The 15921-nt window shown below is 43.1% G+C and overlaps 1 long non-coding RNA gene across 1 annotated transcript; it reads right to left on the bottom strand.

Annotated features, from left to right (window-relative positions):
* Positions 1 to 526: 526 nt before the first annotated feature.
* LOC309367855 lies at positions 527 to 6967 on the bottom strand. Its single transcript, XR_014167383.1, has 2 exons — positions 6871 to 6967; positions 527 to 748 (listed from the first exon to the last, which is right to left on the bottom strand). It is a non-coding gene; the product is annotated as an uncharacterized lncRNA (long non-coding RNA).
* Positions 6968 to 15921: the final 8954 nt, after the last annotated feature.

The raw sequence follows: 15921 nt of genomic DNA, 5'->3' as shown, positions 1-15921 counted from the left end.
CCCTGGAATTAATGATATTATAGTAGTGCAAAAATATTTGTTGTGATTCAAAATACATTTCCTTCAGCTGCTATATCTTTTTAAAAGGACTTCATTATTGTAGGAACTAAGGATCTCAGATGGTCAGTCACCTAACGGTACTTAAAATGTTCGTAGATTTTTTTGTGGTTGAATAATAACATCTGTTTTGATTTTTGAACCACAAAAGTGCATTTAATCTGGCCTTCCTTTATTTGAACTTTTCACATCTGCTTAGGCTTGGTTCCCATGAACTAAATCCCAGATCCCCCTTTCTTTTCTTTTCTTTTTTTAAATGGAGGAAGTTTACCTGTGCCGCTGTTGTCCCAGTTCCAAAGACAACTTTATAGGACTCCGATAAAAAATGTCCAAAGGAATTCTACACAATGCCCAGGCCAAACTTTCACGCACAGGGAGTATGACTACTCTTCCAGTTGATCCTCAATCTCAAGTCAGTGACCCACCGCACTTTTAAAAAAATGCAGTTGAAGGAATTCAGAGAAACAACACTGAGAACCTTCTAGTTTAAACATTCTTGTAAAGGCTGGAAGTTTAGCTAAGCAATCTACAGGCACAAACTTTGAAGACCAAGAGGGTATGAATCTTCACCATCCCATCTGCATTCTACTTCTCATTTTCTTCCAGCGAAATAAAATCAGGTTTTGAGGCAGTGGGTGGGATGGAGGAAAATATTTCAAGAGTGGAGAAGATTCCCAGAGAGGTTCAAAGCCTGTTGTTCACAAAAAAAAGCAAAACAAAGTTGTGTGTATGTTTTGTGGGGCAGGGGTTAGTCTTATAATAACTGGAGAGATGTAAGTGCCCCTGAGGAATAATCTCTTGTGGTCTAAAACAAAGAAAGTAAGAAGAGCACATAAAGGTTCATCTAGTCTGGCATCTTGTGGCCAAAAGTGGTCAGCTAGGAGCATTCAGCAAGCCCTGGATGCAGGACATGAAGGTCACAGCTATTCCCTATGGTTTGTGCCTAGCAGCTATCATTTAGAGGTATACTGCACCTAACTATGGAGGTTGCACTTTGCTATCACATAATCATAATTGACAGGAATGGAGAGGAGTGCCCATTCTCTGTTTTTCAAGTGGTGCTCCTGATTTCTCCCCCTGTCAGAAGAGCTCCTGGCCCTTTCAGTCTCAGATGCCAATAGGGATTGCTGCTGACTGTCTCTTCTGTATTCTCTGGGAGAGCTGAGTTCCAGTCCTTGACACTGTTACAAGCCAAATTTGGAGGACAGAGTGCAAGCAATTCCTGTGAATATCCCTGGGACTTCCGCTATCCTGGCTTGGGAAGATCAGCACAGTTGTTAACCGGACACACTGTTGCACAACACATCCCATATGCGGCCCTGCGGAACTTTAAAGGGAACGTATTTTGCTTGCACTGGGGCCAGGTCAATAAAAGCACTCCACCTGAAATGGTTTGACCGAAGGGTTTGGGAGTCTGGGAGAGAAAAGATGTTATCTGCAGGCTGTCCTTGTGTTAAACTCAACCCCTTCTCTTTTTTCCTCCCCTCACACCGACTGTCATTGAAACTGCATCATGATAGAACAATCTGTGGGAATTTAACAAGTCAGAAATGGATTAAAAAGCACTTTATGACTTGTTAAAGAAATCCCCTTGTTCCTCAGAAGCATTTTTAGTATCTTATTAATGGCATTTGATCCGACTAACATATTGACTAGTCATTTGAATAAGGGATGAATCCTCCTTGATGGATCACAAAGGGAATATAAATTGAAACAAGGCATTTTTCCAAATTTCCCATTTTTAAAAATAAACCCTGTACAGAACAATATACCTCAATCCATTTTTACTTTGTCTCACAAAAGGCTGTCCTGAGGGTACCTTGATTTGAGCACCAAATGATCTCCGTGTCCAAATGTGCCTTTTAACTAACTTGGGATGTGAAGATTGTTCAACCTGTAATATACCTTAAGCTTATGGGCTATGTGATCTAATGGGCACATGCACATACAATACATAAACAAATGCCCCTCTTTTTTCTCAAAGGCAAAAAATCCAAGATGCTTGACCCAAGAATTTGTTGGGGAGAGTGCTGCTGCAATCAGGGCCTGCTTTTGGGCTTCCCACAGGCATATGGTCAGCCACTGAGAACAGAACGCTGGACCAGATGGGCCATTTCCTTATATGCTGTCAGTGGACTAAAGGCACTAAGCTAGTCCCCTAAATGTTCCCAGTATTAAAGCCTGGCTCCTCCATCCCAAAACCCAGGAAGCTTCTACCTGCTTAGGGAGGAAGGCACAGTGCTCTGATGGGGTCTCAGTGCCCTCCTGCCACCTTCCCTAAGCCTATCTGACTTTGGGAACCGGGCCATCTTTAGCAGATGTGGCGCCAGGGTGCAAATATCCGCTCAGCACCCCCAAATTACCACGGAGGCTTGGGAAGGAAGCTGCACACCCGCCAGCCATACAGTTGGCGGGCCACAGCTTCCATCCTAAGCCTCTGTGGGAATCACTCTCCTCCCATGGAGGCTTGGGAGGCAAGCTGCACGCCCACCAGCCATATGGTTTGAGGGACGCAGCTGGCGGGCGTGCAGGGAAAGGGGAGGCCGCTGGCAAAGTTGCGCGGCTCCCCCACTGGCTGGGGTGCCCCTGAGAGGCTGGCGCCCTGGGGCAATGAACCACTAAACTGTATGGGAAAGACGGCTCTGTTTGGGAAGGAGGCAGGGGAGCTGCAGCATCCTGTCAGAGGCCTAACGTCTCTTTCCCAAAGCCTGGGAAGCTTTTGCCTGGCTTAGGAAGGCCATGCCTGGTGTGATGCTCAAGCATTCAACGCCTCCCATCCCCATTTTCCTTGCAAGCTGGCACCTCTGGGTCTAACTGTTCCCCAATGAAAATTTTCACTGCACACCACTGAGCCTTCTGTTCTTAAGGTTATAACGTTTCTCTCTTTTTCTCTCTCCTCCTGCGAGATGTGGGAGTGTGCTGTCCACTGATGGGCTTTGCTTAGGAAGGGGCCAAGCGGCTACTGGTCCCAGGAGAAAGCAGACAAGGACTCACTGCCTTGCCTCCTCTGACCAGCTGCAAGGTGACTGCCCACTAGCCTTCTCTTCTGTGCTGTTAGGGTGAGCCGAAGGAAAAGAACAAATGGGAGCGTGCCTTTGCTTTGCCCTTTGTGAAGCAGAAAGGATTTGTGCAGATGCAACTTGCTGTTCAGGGGGTTGATAAACAGCAACTGCACTGCCAAACACTACTGAATATGGCAGGGTCTACTAATGAGTGAGAATTCACACCGTAATACTGTGCACATGAAGCTCACTCGCTGGTGGCCTTGGGCTTGTCACTCTCTCTCTCACAGCTGTGCCTACCTCACAGGATTATTTTGAGGATAAAATGAGAGGGGGGTCTTGTGTGCTGCCTGGGGCTGCTTGGAGGGGAGGTGGGATATACAGGCACCCACTCTACAACAGTCGCTATAAGCTGCTCAAGGAAGGATGGCAGCATTGGGGGAGAGACATGGGACTCTTCCCTGCTCATCATCTTCCCTAAGCTTGGTGGCGGCGGCGGCACTGGAGGGGGAAAACAAGACATTCCTAGATCCAAAAAGAAGCTGGGATGCTTCTGTAAACTTGGGGGTGTCCTGCTAAAAATGGGGCAGTTGGAAGACTGGAGGACGACTGTGGCAAACTTCAAAGGTGTCTTATTTTACGAAATTGCCACAGTCCCCCCAGCCATCAGCTACTACCCCCCCCATCAGTCTGTGGTCATCATCATTGAGGGAAGACCCTTCATCAGCAAAAAAATTATGTCTTGCTGAAGGCTCCAAAGATGGTTAGCATTTTATGAGTGATAAAGTGTTTGTCTTTTTTAATTAATGCACATTAATGCACATTTTTTAAAACAAAAACAAAAACACTATGCTATTGTGCACTTAATTGACCACAATATGTTGTAAACATAACTTTTCTATGCACTAGAAGAAGAAGAAAAAAGTGTGACTTGCTTTATTCCGATATTCGCTTTATTGCAGGGATCTGGAACCAAACCTGCAATACCTCCTTATTTATGTGTGATAAATAAGCTATTAAAGAAACCTACAAAATTCCCTCCTCTTCACAACTATTGGGTTTGTGTCCATCAAAAAGCTCACCTGCCTCATGTGTTTGCTTTGCGACAGGACCGTCCACCCAATAGCCCTGCCTCAATATTCAATTCAGATTGTCACTGTGCAGCATAAGGGGAAAGCACGGGAGCTCGTGAAAGAATTAGTTCAAGGAATTAGCTCCAGGTGGCTTAAGCAAGCGAGACAAACCATAAGCAACAGAGGATGTAACCACTTCCTCCACTACCATGCAGTTTCACAAGCATCTCTGTCCTGGGAGTGGGGAGGAATCCCTGCATAGCGCAAGCTATGTACACTTGAGCATCTATCCCACCCAGACATTTCCAGGCATTGTTATAGGATGCAACACCATGTATCACACAATAAGCCATTTATTTGAAGAACGGAGACTAACCTGTGCTTTGGCTAATAGAAACACAATCTGGCCACAGATAACCTGGAGGAGACACTGACGAAACCTTGAGTAGTGGCTCTACTCATACAGTGGTACCTCGGGTTAAGTATTTAATTCGTTCCAGAGGTCCGTACTTAACCTGCAACTGATCTTAATCTGAAGCACCACTTTAGCTAATGGGGCCTCCTGCTGCCGGTGCGCCGCCGCTGCACGATTTCTGTTCTTATGCTGAAGCAAAGTTCTTAACCTGAAGCACTATTTCTGGGTTAGCAGAGTCTGTAACCTGAAGCGTATGTAACCTGAAGCGCATGTAACCCGAGGTGCCACTGTATTAACTTTACTATGCATAAGGAATTAGAGCAACATGATACAATGTTTGGTGCTGTTGTGATGTTGCAGGAGAATCAAAGCAGTAAAGGGGTGAAGCCACCGTACTGCAATGGTTCAGGATCAGAACTCCAGAGTCTGGTAAACTAAAGGTTAGTATGGGGGGGAGGTTCTTTCATACTAATTTAAGTATGCATTTGGTTAGAGTGTTGTGTTGATAATGCCAAGGTTGAAAGTTCTATCCATGTACGGGGCAGCTGCAAATTCCTGCATTGCAGGGGGTTGGACTAGAGATGATCTTCAAGGTCCCTTCCAACTCTAGAGTTCTATGATTCTTCTGTTTCTAGTGTGAGAAAAGCAGGAGCAGTACCTCTGAAGCTCCCTATAGCACAAACTAATGGTACTGTGAAGTAGGAAGGGGGTGGAAGGAACGGTCTCTCTGCCGAAGCTTTGTAGCCCAGATCACAGCCTGTGTCTATTTATGCAACACAATCCTTTGGGAGCAGCTTAGACGATTAATATTCCTAAATGGCATTTTTGGGTTCTTTCAGAGCAACTGAAACCGTATGATCTGGCCACACGATTCATGCCAAGCCAAATCTCTCAAACTTGACAGTGTCAGGCCTCTGGGTGGGAACATCATTTACAAAATAAAAGAGACATATTTCAAATAAAAGTGCTGGCAAACACAAAACCTTCCAAATGTCTTGCAAATTCTCTCTCTCTCTTCATGGATTAATGACCCTACACAGGAACAGGACACTTTGCTACTTAATCCTACCCATGTCTCTGCAGCTCCCACTCTCACCAAAGCGGTGATGGTGGCAACTTTTTCTTCTTCAGATCAAACAGGAACTAAAGTCTGGGAAGATTTAACAGCAGAATAAAAACAATACTTCCAGGGGGAGTGAGGGAAGGCAAATAAAAATGTTAACCATCTGCAGTCCTTACTGCCTCTGTTCTTTTCTGTTTTATTTGACGTTGTATCAGCAGCATTAAGACATTCCCCTTCCCTGCCCTGCTCTTCTTGCTTCCAGCTTTTCAAACTACCATTCCCCATTAAGGAGCAATTGGACACACAAAGAGTTCCAGGGAATCTTCGTTTAGGTAAATAAAATTCAACAGGGATGTCATGGGCAAATATTCCAGGCTCTTCCCCGTAGGTGGAAGTGAGGCCAAGGAATGGAATATGGAAAAGCAAACCTGTGATATTTCCCATTTCTTATGCCAGGGGTGGGGAACCTCAAGCCCAGATGCAAATGCTTCCCTATCTGGCTCTCAGAGCTCTTTCCAGGCCACACCTCAGTGTTCCTGTTTCACACCCCTAGAGCATTTACCTGGCTTGAACTTGTCCTGATAATGCCTCTTACTGGTCTGGGTTGAGGATAGAGAGTTGTGTTTATGCACTAACCTACTGTACAAAGTCTTTTAAAAAAACCTTCTGCCTCTGCCCACCACTGTCCTCAAGTAGTTGTCCAGAAAGGAATTTGGCCTTCAAACTTGAAAAAATGCCACTCCTGGCATTTGCCAACCCAGAGTCAGGGCTAAATGACTCCATATTGCCCATGTCATTAAGGCTGCTAAATTTCCCTGCCCCTGCTCCTCTGTGTTTAGCTCTGATCTCTGTGGTCTGCCAGGGAACCAAAGACCATTAAGAGGCTACAACTTCTGCCTCCCAATAAGAAGACTGTGGCAAAAAAAAACCACCTTCAGCCAATGAAGGACCAGCTGTAGGGAGCTTGCTTCCTGCTCCCTACCAGAAATAGCTCTCCACTCAGGGCTCTCCCAAGACAGCTTCAGCTACAGAGTTATCGGGTACACACAAAATAGCAAGCATGAATTATAAGGAAGAATCCATTGAGTGGTGGATATCACCATTAAGAATCCATAGCACAGCATGCTGAGGAAACAGCACAGAGGTGCTTTCTCAAAAAAGCTTAACATGAGTATAAAAAATAGTCTTTCATGTAATAAGCATTACAGCTATAGAGATTTTTTTTAAAAAAAACTGAGCTAAAATTAGTGAAGGGTTTACCAAGTCCATGCTTGCCTTTGTAAACTGAATCTCCTGTCGATTATTTTAGAGGGCTGCATTCAGGGATGAAGTGTTCACCTTAAGGGAGCTGCACTGTAGCCCCACCCCTAAAGCAGAATGGGGGTAAGATCACTCTGAATTGGTTTTGTGACACAATCTCATAATGAAATCTGATTGGCTACATGGTGTCATAATAAAAACAATTCAGAGTGAAGGCTGGAAGCATTGCCATCATTCTAAACTGAAGGCAACAGACTCATGGAGGCAAACCTTCCTGATTACATAGTGTGGTGATGTTACCACATTGACTTTGCAGTCCCTGATTGGACAGAATGATGTGAGTGAGAAGACAAGATCCAATTAAAAGATTCCATATTTAAAGTATGGTGAACACTGGTGCAGCCTATTTTGCTTTGGGGCAAATGTTTTGTGGTGTAAAGTTTTTGGGGGGTTTGTTGTTTTTTTGCATCAAGCTCATAATGTCATAAGATGATGTCTTATTTAAAAGCAACAATCCAACAACACAAGGAGCTGGGAATTGAGGTAATCTGCTGTTTGCAGTTTTGTTGGACAAATCATCTCCATGGTATGTGCTTATGACTACAGGGTATGTTCATGCGGAGGCTAATGAGGGCTACAGTGATAGGAAGCCTCAGAAGACAGTTACAAAGGCCTTACTTACTGCTACCACACTTGCCCCTTTCACTCCTTTCTCTGCTTGAAGTCAAGTCCTAAACACAGAGATGATTCATACATTAGCAGAATAGGGTGTGTGAGAGAGCTGATTCCATGTTTCATGGCAATCCTGAAATTTCAGAGGAACCACATTGGTCACAAACTGATAGGGCTCCTTCCCATGGCTCAATTTCCCAGTCTCCAAGATGTGAATATGATACCTGGAGGTGGTTATTATGGACATTGCTTTTCTCTGAGATGAGCCCAGGTTGCATGATAGATTCCCTTTTGCCTCACAGGCATTCACAGAGACCAATGCTCTATAGCAGAAGCATTCTGATTTTACTCCTTTTGAGTATACAGTAGTACTTAGCCTAATGGCTAGTACAGCTCTAAGTATATGATTTCCCATGTCAATTGTTGACTGGCACTCCTGGCCAATGGTTTTGAAGTTCTGAATCACTGTGTTTCAAAGTTTCGAGACCATCAGACTGTTGGCTGTCAGCGCTTCTGTGCGTTCAAAACGTCAAAATGTAATCCTCTAACGTTTTGAATTTTACAATATCCATATGTCACAGTCTTGAAGTTCAAAAGCTTTTTGGATCTGAGTTGAATTTAAAGGTCCATATTTATTATTTGACCCAAGTTTCTGAAGTCAACTTTTTACAGAATTTGTCATTTGTTTTAGACTTATTTTAGTAACTTAGATCAACTTGCTGTGGCCCTTTGAGCCCCATTCCCCAAAGTTTCTTAAAACTGTAGCAAAGGCCTTTGCAGTCCTGCAGTTGCTTGGTCTGACGCTGACTGATTTCAGTGCCTGCTAGAAGACAGTGACTTGGCCTTTGCTCAACTGCCTGGTGCTATTTAATATGGTGCCGTTTTGAAGCTCCAGCTATGAGCTCTTGGCTCTAGTAACCTGCTTTCTGACTTGATTTGGCTTCCTGGTGGTGCTTTTGAATTTTTGGTTTTCTGAAATGGGACTTTGTGCCCAGACTCTTGACCTAGGTCCAGCTTGACCACCTTGATCTCAACCCTGACGCTGGATCCTGACATTATCATGAATTTGCCTGCTCTAGTTCAAGATTACTTTTTCATCTCAACTGTGTATTTAGTCCATCTCTTTGATGTTTCCAAGCCACTACTTCCTTTGCCGTCACTTTTATCTCTGTCCTGGCACTCTTCCTTGCAGCATCCTCTTCCCCAGATGGTCTCCATCTCCCCTTCAAAAGTGCCCAAAATATTCCAGTTTCCTCCTCTTGATCTTTGCACAGCAACACACATCTTCATCGTGTGATGAGCTGGAGTCCCAGGATATTTTTTTCTCTTTGCGGTCTTCTTGCGTCTTTATGTGAGCCTCTCCAAAATCTGCTGGAAACAGACAAAAGTATTGGTTCTTCGTGCTGGTTCTTTGTGCTATATGAGGCACTCATCATAAAGATATCTATAAGGAGCAACTATAGATGAGGGCCAAGGAGACTCCAAGTGAAGGTTTGAATTTCATTACTCAGTTTTGTCACAAAGCCCGTTTTCCCCCTTGTTGGAGGTCTAGAAGAGTCTCTTATGGAAGGCCCACAAGGCTCGCCTGCACAGATTCACAAAGCCTTTTAGCAGCTTCGCTGACCATTGCACCAAACACCTGGTAATTGCACACCAGAGCAATGGCAGTATCAGCATGGATGGCAGAACCTGACCAACAAGGCAAGTTGTAGGTGTGCAAAACACCATACAAAGTAAGCACAAAAGCTTGAACTGTGTGATAAAAGCAGAACTCCAGTTGTTAACACTTGTCCACAAGAAAGCAGATGAAATGTATAATCCAGCTCGTGTAGATTTCAGTGGCAAAAGGTCAAAGGATTTTGACGGATGTGACCTTCACGACAGAGTCAGTTCTTTTATATGTTCACTCAGAAGTAAGTGTGCATAGAATTGCAGTCTCATTGCCTTCTTACCCATGACCCCATAAATTACACTTGGAGGTCTATGCTGATTGAGAGGAAGACACATGACTTTGAATGAAGTGCATGCAACAATACTGTACCCATTTAGCTGGGAGTAAGGGCCACTGAATTAAATGGAACTTACTTCTTTCTAGTCATATGTAGGATTGTACTCTCAGAACTTATTAAAATTGCATATAAGATATGTTTTATTTTTATTTACCAGTACATATCATAACAATAATCCCCTACTTTTCACACTGAAATCAATTGGACTTAACTTTAGGCTGCAAACTTAGGCACGTAATTGCCTTTCTGCAACAGAGGCCAAAGGTGCATTTGGTCCAGAATTCTGCTTATTTATTTATCTATTTTTTCCAAAGGCATTAAGAATGTAATGGGGAAATGTGGCATGATCTCTTAGAGTAATCCAACGAAACTTTAACACATGGCACGATAAAAGTCTGTAATTTTATCAGGAAAAGTTGCTTGTTGTTTACTGTTGTAACAATTGTTGTCTCAAAAGGTAACTTCTGTACCATGAAAATAAATAAAAACAGTATTTAAAAAGAAGAAGAAGAAAGAAGCTAGGTTATACAGAGTCAGACCCTTAGTGCATCTAGCTTAGTGCATCTAGCTATTGTCTACACTGCCTGCCAACAGTTCTCCAGGGTTTCAGATTTGGGTTGTTCCCAGCCCTACCTGGAGAATTCTGTCCCATTGGTCATCAAAAGGGCCTGTGTAGGTTATAATGTAATAACCATGCCCTAATTGTCCCCTCCCCCAAGTATTAAGTAATTAGAAGTGCATTGTCCTAATCACAGATTGTCATGGTAAGTGTCTGAAAACAGATCAGTATTCCACAAAGTTGGCTAATCCATTTCTAATAACTACTGATGATTACTTCTGAGTATACATGTTTAAAAACACCTTGTTTTACTGTAGGCATTGTGTACCACCACATAATCTACTGGAGGTTCTGCAAATATATTGAGAAGTGGGATTTTAAACATCCAAATTCAGAAATAACAGGGAGTTGCTCAGAAATAATTAGACCGAAATAGTTGCACTGAAGAAAAAAATGGAGCAGTGACAAACATTGATTTGGAGCGGGTTTCCCTCCTCCCCCCATGTAAACCTTTAAATTTAAGGCGTGACTTCAAAATGAATAGCACAAATAGCAGAGCTTTAGGGTTCAGCCTCAGTTGCCGTCAGTTCTTTTCCGGCACTCCCCTAGGTGCTGTCATTTCCAAATCACAGTATAAAGCGCCATAGTGTTTTGCCATGCTGGTAAAACAAAGGCTTTATTTGAATAAATATGTGTGAAAATGTTGCAAACAAAAACCATCTCTGCAGGCAGTACCTGATTGGCTCTCGGGAACCTACTTGAGTGTCATATCAGAGCTCAGCAGGACCGTTTCCTCCAATATCACAGCATTCCTCACAAGGAGGTGGAGGCCAGTTGGGGGCGATTTCCTCTTTGTTGTTCTTTTACTTTTATTTGTTATTGTTAAGAGGGGGGTGGATGAATTATTATTTTTTACAAAACCCAATTACTCGGGTTGGAAGGCAATGTGCTGCCTTCGATGTTGTCATTTTCTGCAGTTTGTTTTTTCCTCCCTTTCCTCAAAAGGGTATTGATCGAGCTGGTGGTTATAACTAAAAAGCCCTGTGTTAATTCTGGATGTATTTCTTTAATTTTTTACATTAACAGCCACCTCCTACCCAGACCCATTGTGATTGTCATGGTGAAATGTAACACAAAAATCCTTTCAATGAAAGTCCAATATTGGGGGTTTTTAAAAATATATTTATCAGTCATGGGCAATCTCAGAAAGAAAATGCAGCATGAAATAATGAGTCCAGAGGTTCCAAGAGGATTTCCTATATCTGGAATGCTGTATGCAGATTGGACTGTCCAAGAAGACACAAATTAGCATCAAATTTACTTTGTGTCACATGCAAATATGTACCCTCTGCCTACTTTCAAGCAGGACTCCTGGTCACCCTGAGTCCACAACACACACTTTAAAAGTTGTCCCTTTAAGGCCTTTGTAGAAAGCAGAACTTCACCATTTCCAGCTAAGCTTCTGAAAAGTCTTTCACCATTCCTCAAAACTCCTCTGCTGCCTTATTTGAAACAGAACCCACAGATATGTTTTGAACTTCACTCTAGGAGAAATTTCAATGTCAACTCATTTTCCTTTGTGGGCCACAACAATCTTGAGCGTTACACTTTCCAAAATATAAAGTCTTGGTTAATATAATTAGCCTTGCTTTATTTCTCCACAAATCACCATTGAAAGGAAGATAAGCCATAGAGTATTGTGCTATACTGAACTATCGTTAAAGGTTTTCTTTTTTCTTATCTTTTATTAATTTTCTGCAATCTCCTATATCAGTCACAATGCCACGATCAGCCTCAAAAATCATGCAAAGCACGGGGAAACTAATAAGAATGAATGTATCTTTTGTAGCAAATCATCAGACATGGATCTGAAATTATGAAAGTGTAATTTCAAGACACTTGTATGAAAAAGCAAGATTTTTTTTGGTGTTAATTCAATTTCTGACTCATTAAACCCATTTAGAAAAATGTATCAAAGCAATTATTTTTTAAAAAAAAAACAGCTACAGGAGGGAGAGAGTAAGGAACAACAAATGGGCTGCCTGAAAACGAATGAATAAGAAGAGCAATTTGTAGCCCACAATCAAGGTTCCCAATACACTCTGGAACAACTTTTCCCAAGCAGGTTCCTGCCAAGGATTGCTCTGGCTTGACCACTGGCCCTGAGGTTAATGGGAATTGGCTCCAGACTGACATCAAGAATGTCATTTTTAGTGTATTCAATGCTTATGGATGTATAACCTCCCTACAAACAAATCAGACTGTCAATAAACAGCAGGCACTGTCTAACCTCCATATAAGCTTTTTGGAAGTAAAGAAGGATGAATTCTCAACAAATAGGTCACCCAAAGGAATCCCAACTTGGGAATTGAGAAGGTCTCAAAGAACAATACAGTGGTACTTCGGGTTACATACACTTCAGGTTACAGACTCCGCTAACCCAGAAATAGTACCTCCGGTTAAGAACTTTGCTTCAGGATGAGAACAGAAATCGTGGTCCGGCAGCACAGCAGCAGTGGGAGGCCCCATTAGTGAAAGTGGTGCTTCAGGTTAAGAACAGTTTCAGGTTAAGAACGGACCTCCGGAACGAATTAAGTACTTAACCTGAGGTACCACTGTAGTGGCTTTGCTCTTCTGCAGTACTCCTAGCATAGCAGTAACACTCGGTATGGATGTAACATGGCAGAGTTGGGGACGGTTATACTAGACTTGAATGGAATCCTTCTGCACCCAGCTCTCAATCCAGTCGGATTGCAGCCTTAGTCTTTGGCGATGACAAAGTATTACAATATAAAATGCATATAAAATTGTCACATATGCGGCACACATACAGATAAGATGATGAAACTTATTAGTTATTGATGTCTTTCACCATGGAAGCCTGAGACATTTTCCTGAAGTTCATCTTCCCAAACCTGTGGTTAAAGGTGGTTTCATGGGAATGTTCTGAGGCAATGAATGTCAGTATCGCCCTTGAGCCAGTGCACCAACTGGACTCATGCACCTCAACCCCGACTGGGCTAGGCGAGCTGGGTAGCACTGCCAGAGACCTCCTTTCTCACAGGAACAGGTCACATTGCTGTGGACTCACAGCTTAGAGCTGAGAGCACCGGATTCACTGTCTCAATAATACAGTCGTTGCGCAGCAGAGTTTTGCAGAGTCTTGCAGAGTATAAACCACTCGGAGAGCAGCTCTGTAGAATATCTTCCTTTTATTCTGTAACTACAACTATGATACAAAACTATATACAGAGCTGAATATTCTAAGCATAAATCAATGCTACACTGAGAGTCTGCAGCTGCTCTTAGCAGCAACCTTATCTTTAGACACGATCTCTAACACTCTCTCTCTCTCTCCGATAGACTGACTGACTGACTCTCTGACTCACACACTGATGTGGTGCTGGGGCAGAATAAGTAGATAGCAGGACACGCCTCCTCCTCTCTGGAGAGTCAGCAGAGACCATCAGGAGATCATCAGGAGATTCTTGGGTATGGGAGGGGTGAAATCTCCTCATTGAAGCCATCTCAGTTGATTTGCAGAAATGATAACAGTGGTGATTACCCACCGCTCCAACTCTTTCCTCCAGAAGGAGACCAGGTGGGTGTGGCTAATTGCTCTGACATGTCACAAATATGTATTGGGTGCACAACTCACCACCTCATGTTCCATTCAAATCTCCCCCTCCATTTTCTAGAAGGAAATGAATCATAATATTGAGACACGTCTGCTGGGTAAGAGGTAGGAAATGACTCAGAAACAGTTGTGACTGGCCAGAAGTTCTGCACACGCCTCCTCTCCTCTCCTTAATACACCTAATAGATTTGTAGTGCCAAGCCTATGAGCTTGGAAAGTGAAAGATGGTCATCTAAAGATGGTATCTGAATAGTGACTGCACTACCTGTAGCAAGTATTTATTTAATTATTACCCAGGATCCCAGAGAAAGCACAAGGTTGCAACTCTGTCAGTATGACTGGGGAGGATCTTGATATTAACCATGAAAAACACTGCAGTGTGAGCACTACTCATCTTTCTCATTACGTAGACCACTGCCAGGCAAGTAGTCATTCTAAGGTGAAGGCAGGACTGGTGCAAGACATTCAACTTTCCTCAAGGCAAAATGCCAGATGACACCTCCCCCATTCCATAGACTACAGCTGACTAGGGAGCCTGCCACTGCAAATGAGGGCATCAGGCTAGCACAGGGGGCGCAGGGCAGGCTGCATGACACACAACTCTGCCCCTCAATATCTGCTGACTGAGGCAGTTGCCTCACTCTGCCGAACACTAGGGCCAGCCCTGGCTGGGGCAAAGAGGTGTAGGATGTAATCACCCCCTTATTATTCAGCATCTTCTCAGCCATTACACTGGAGCCAGTGTGGTGTAGTGGTTAAGAGCGGTAGTTTCGTAATCTGGGGAACCGGGTTCGCGTCTCCGCTCCTCCACATGCAGCTGCTGGGTGACCTTGGGCTAGTCACACTTCTTTGAAGTCTCTCAGTCCCACTCACCTCACAGAGTGTTTGCTGTGGGGGAGGAAGGGAAAGGAGAATGTGAGCCGCTTTGAGACTCCTTCGGGTAGTGATAAAGCGGGATGTCAAATCCAAACTCTTCTTCTTACAGGCCTAAGAAACAATCACGGTGGTGTAATTTTGCCTTTCTGCTTACCAAGAATGGGACGTTGCTTTAGCTGCCATGGAGAAATATGTTTATTTCTCCTGCATCTGTTAAAGCTGATCCATAGGAGGGGGCTATTAACCCACAGAAGTAGTGACTGGGATGGCAAGTGGAGTTATCGATTATACTCACACAGGCTCAGATCATTTATAAAGGTTTAAATTGTGGTGCAGTTCAACAGTTCTTAATCTGTCTAGACTCGCAGACGCAGAAGCATGTTCCATGAAATCCGGTTTTTAAAAAATAAATTGCATCCACGTCAGCATCCTAAGATTGTAGTCATAGAGAGATTTGAAACTGAACTAAGGAATTCATTGTTCAGTTTATTAATCAAAGTTTACCTGCTTCATATTAAATGGAGACAAATTAAGTAGGCTACGAAGGTACTCACAAAACATCTGCTTACAAAATCAGGAGTAATGATAAACAAACTTGAGTTCCTTTGTGGTTGATTTTTCATCCAGCTGCATTTAATTATAAAAGAGCTATCAAAGAAGGCTCCCCATTAGCAGTTAATTCAGAATGACTTCAGAGGAAAATCCCAGAGCTTCCAATGGTATCTCTCCAACAGCTTTCAGATCTCTGCAAGCAGATGAGAAGAATAGTATTAGACCAGTTATAACGATCAGCCCTTGTTTCATTTCAGTGGCATGAGACTTGCAATATCGTTTTATCAAGTAGGCGTTGTTTTATCAGAAATTCCCAGTCACATACATTGGAATTAAGTTATCAGTACAGTTGGGACTGCTGAATTTTCACTTGCTTCAAATCTTGACATGACATTGTGTCTGCTTCAACTTCTGCTCTTGCAAACTCTCACCTATGCTCTTGCTTTAATTGTAACTGGCCCAGCAGCATGGAGAACATTGCTGCTATGGTCTAAGTTGAAGTGCTGTGCCCATGGGTAAGACCAAGGACACAGGATTCAGTAAATAGGGATGAAGGATCTGCCAGTTGTAGTTCTTTATGTCCCATATTTTTCCAATAATATACTTGGTTCTCCACATTTAATAGCAATTTGCAATTTCTTTTTCTTAAAAAATCCTCATGAAAATTTATCAGCATTTTAATGCGAATTTCTCTCAATAAACACAATACTGCATTCAGTACTGACTGAAGCACACACTTATACAAG

Source organism: Podarcis melisellensis (assembly GCF_964234715.1).
Source record: "Podarcis melisellensis genome assembly, chromosome: 1".
Classification (NCBI taxonomy): Eukaryota; Metazoa; Chordata; class Lepidosauria; order Squamata; family Lacertidae; genus Podarcis; species Podarcis melisellensis.
Note: the sequence above shows the minus strand (reverse complement) of the source record. Positions and strands in the feature narration are given on the sequence as shown.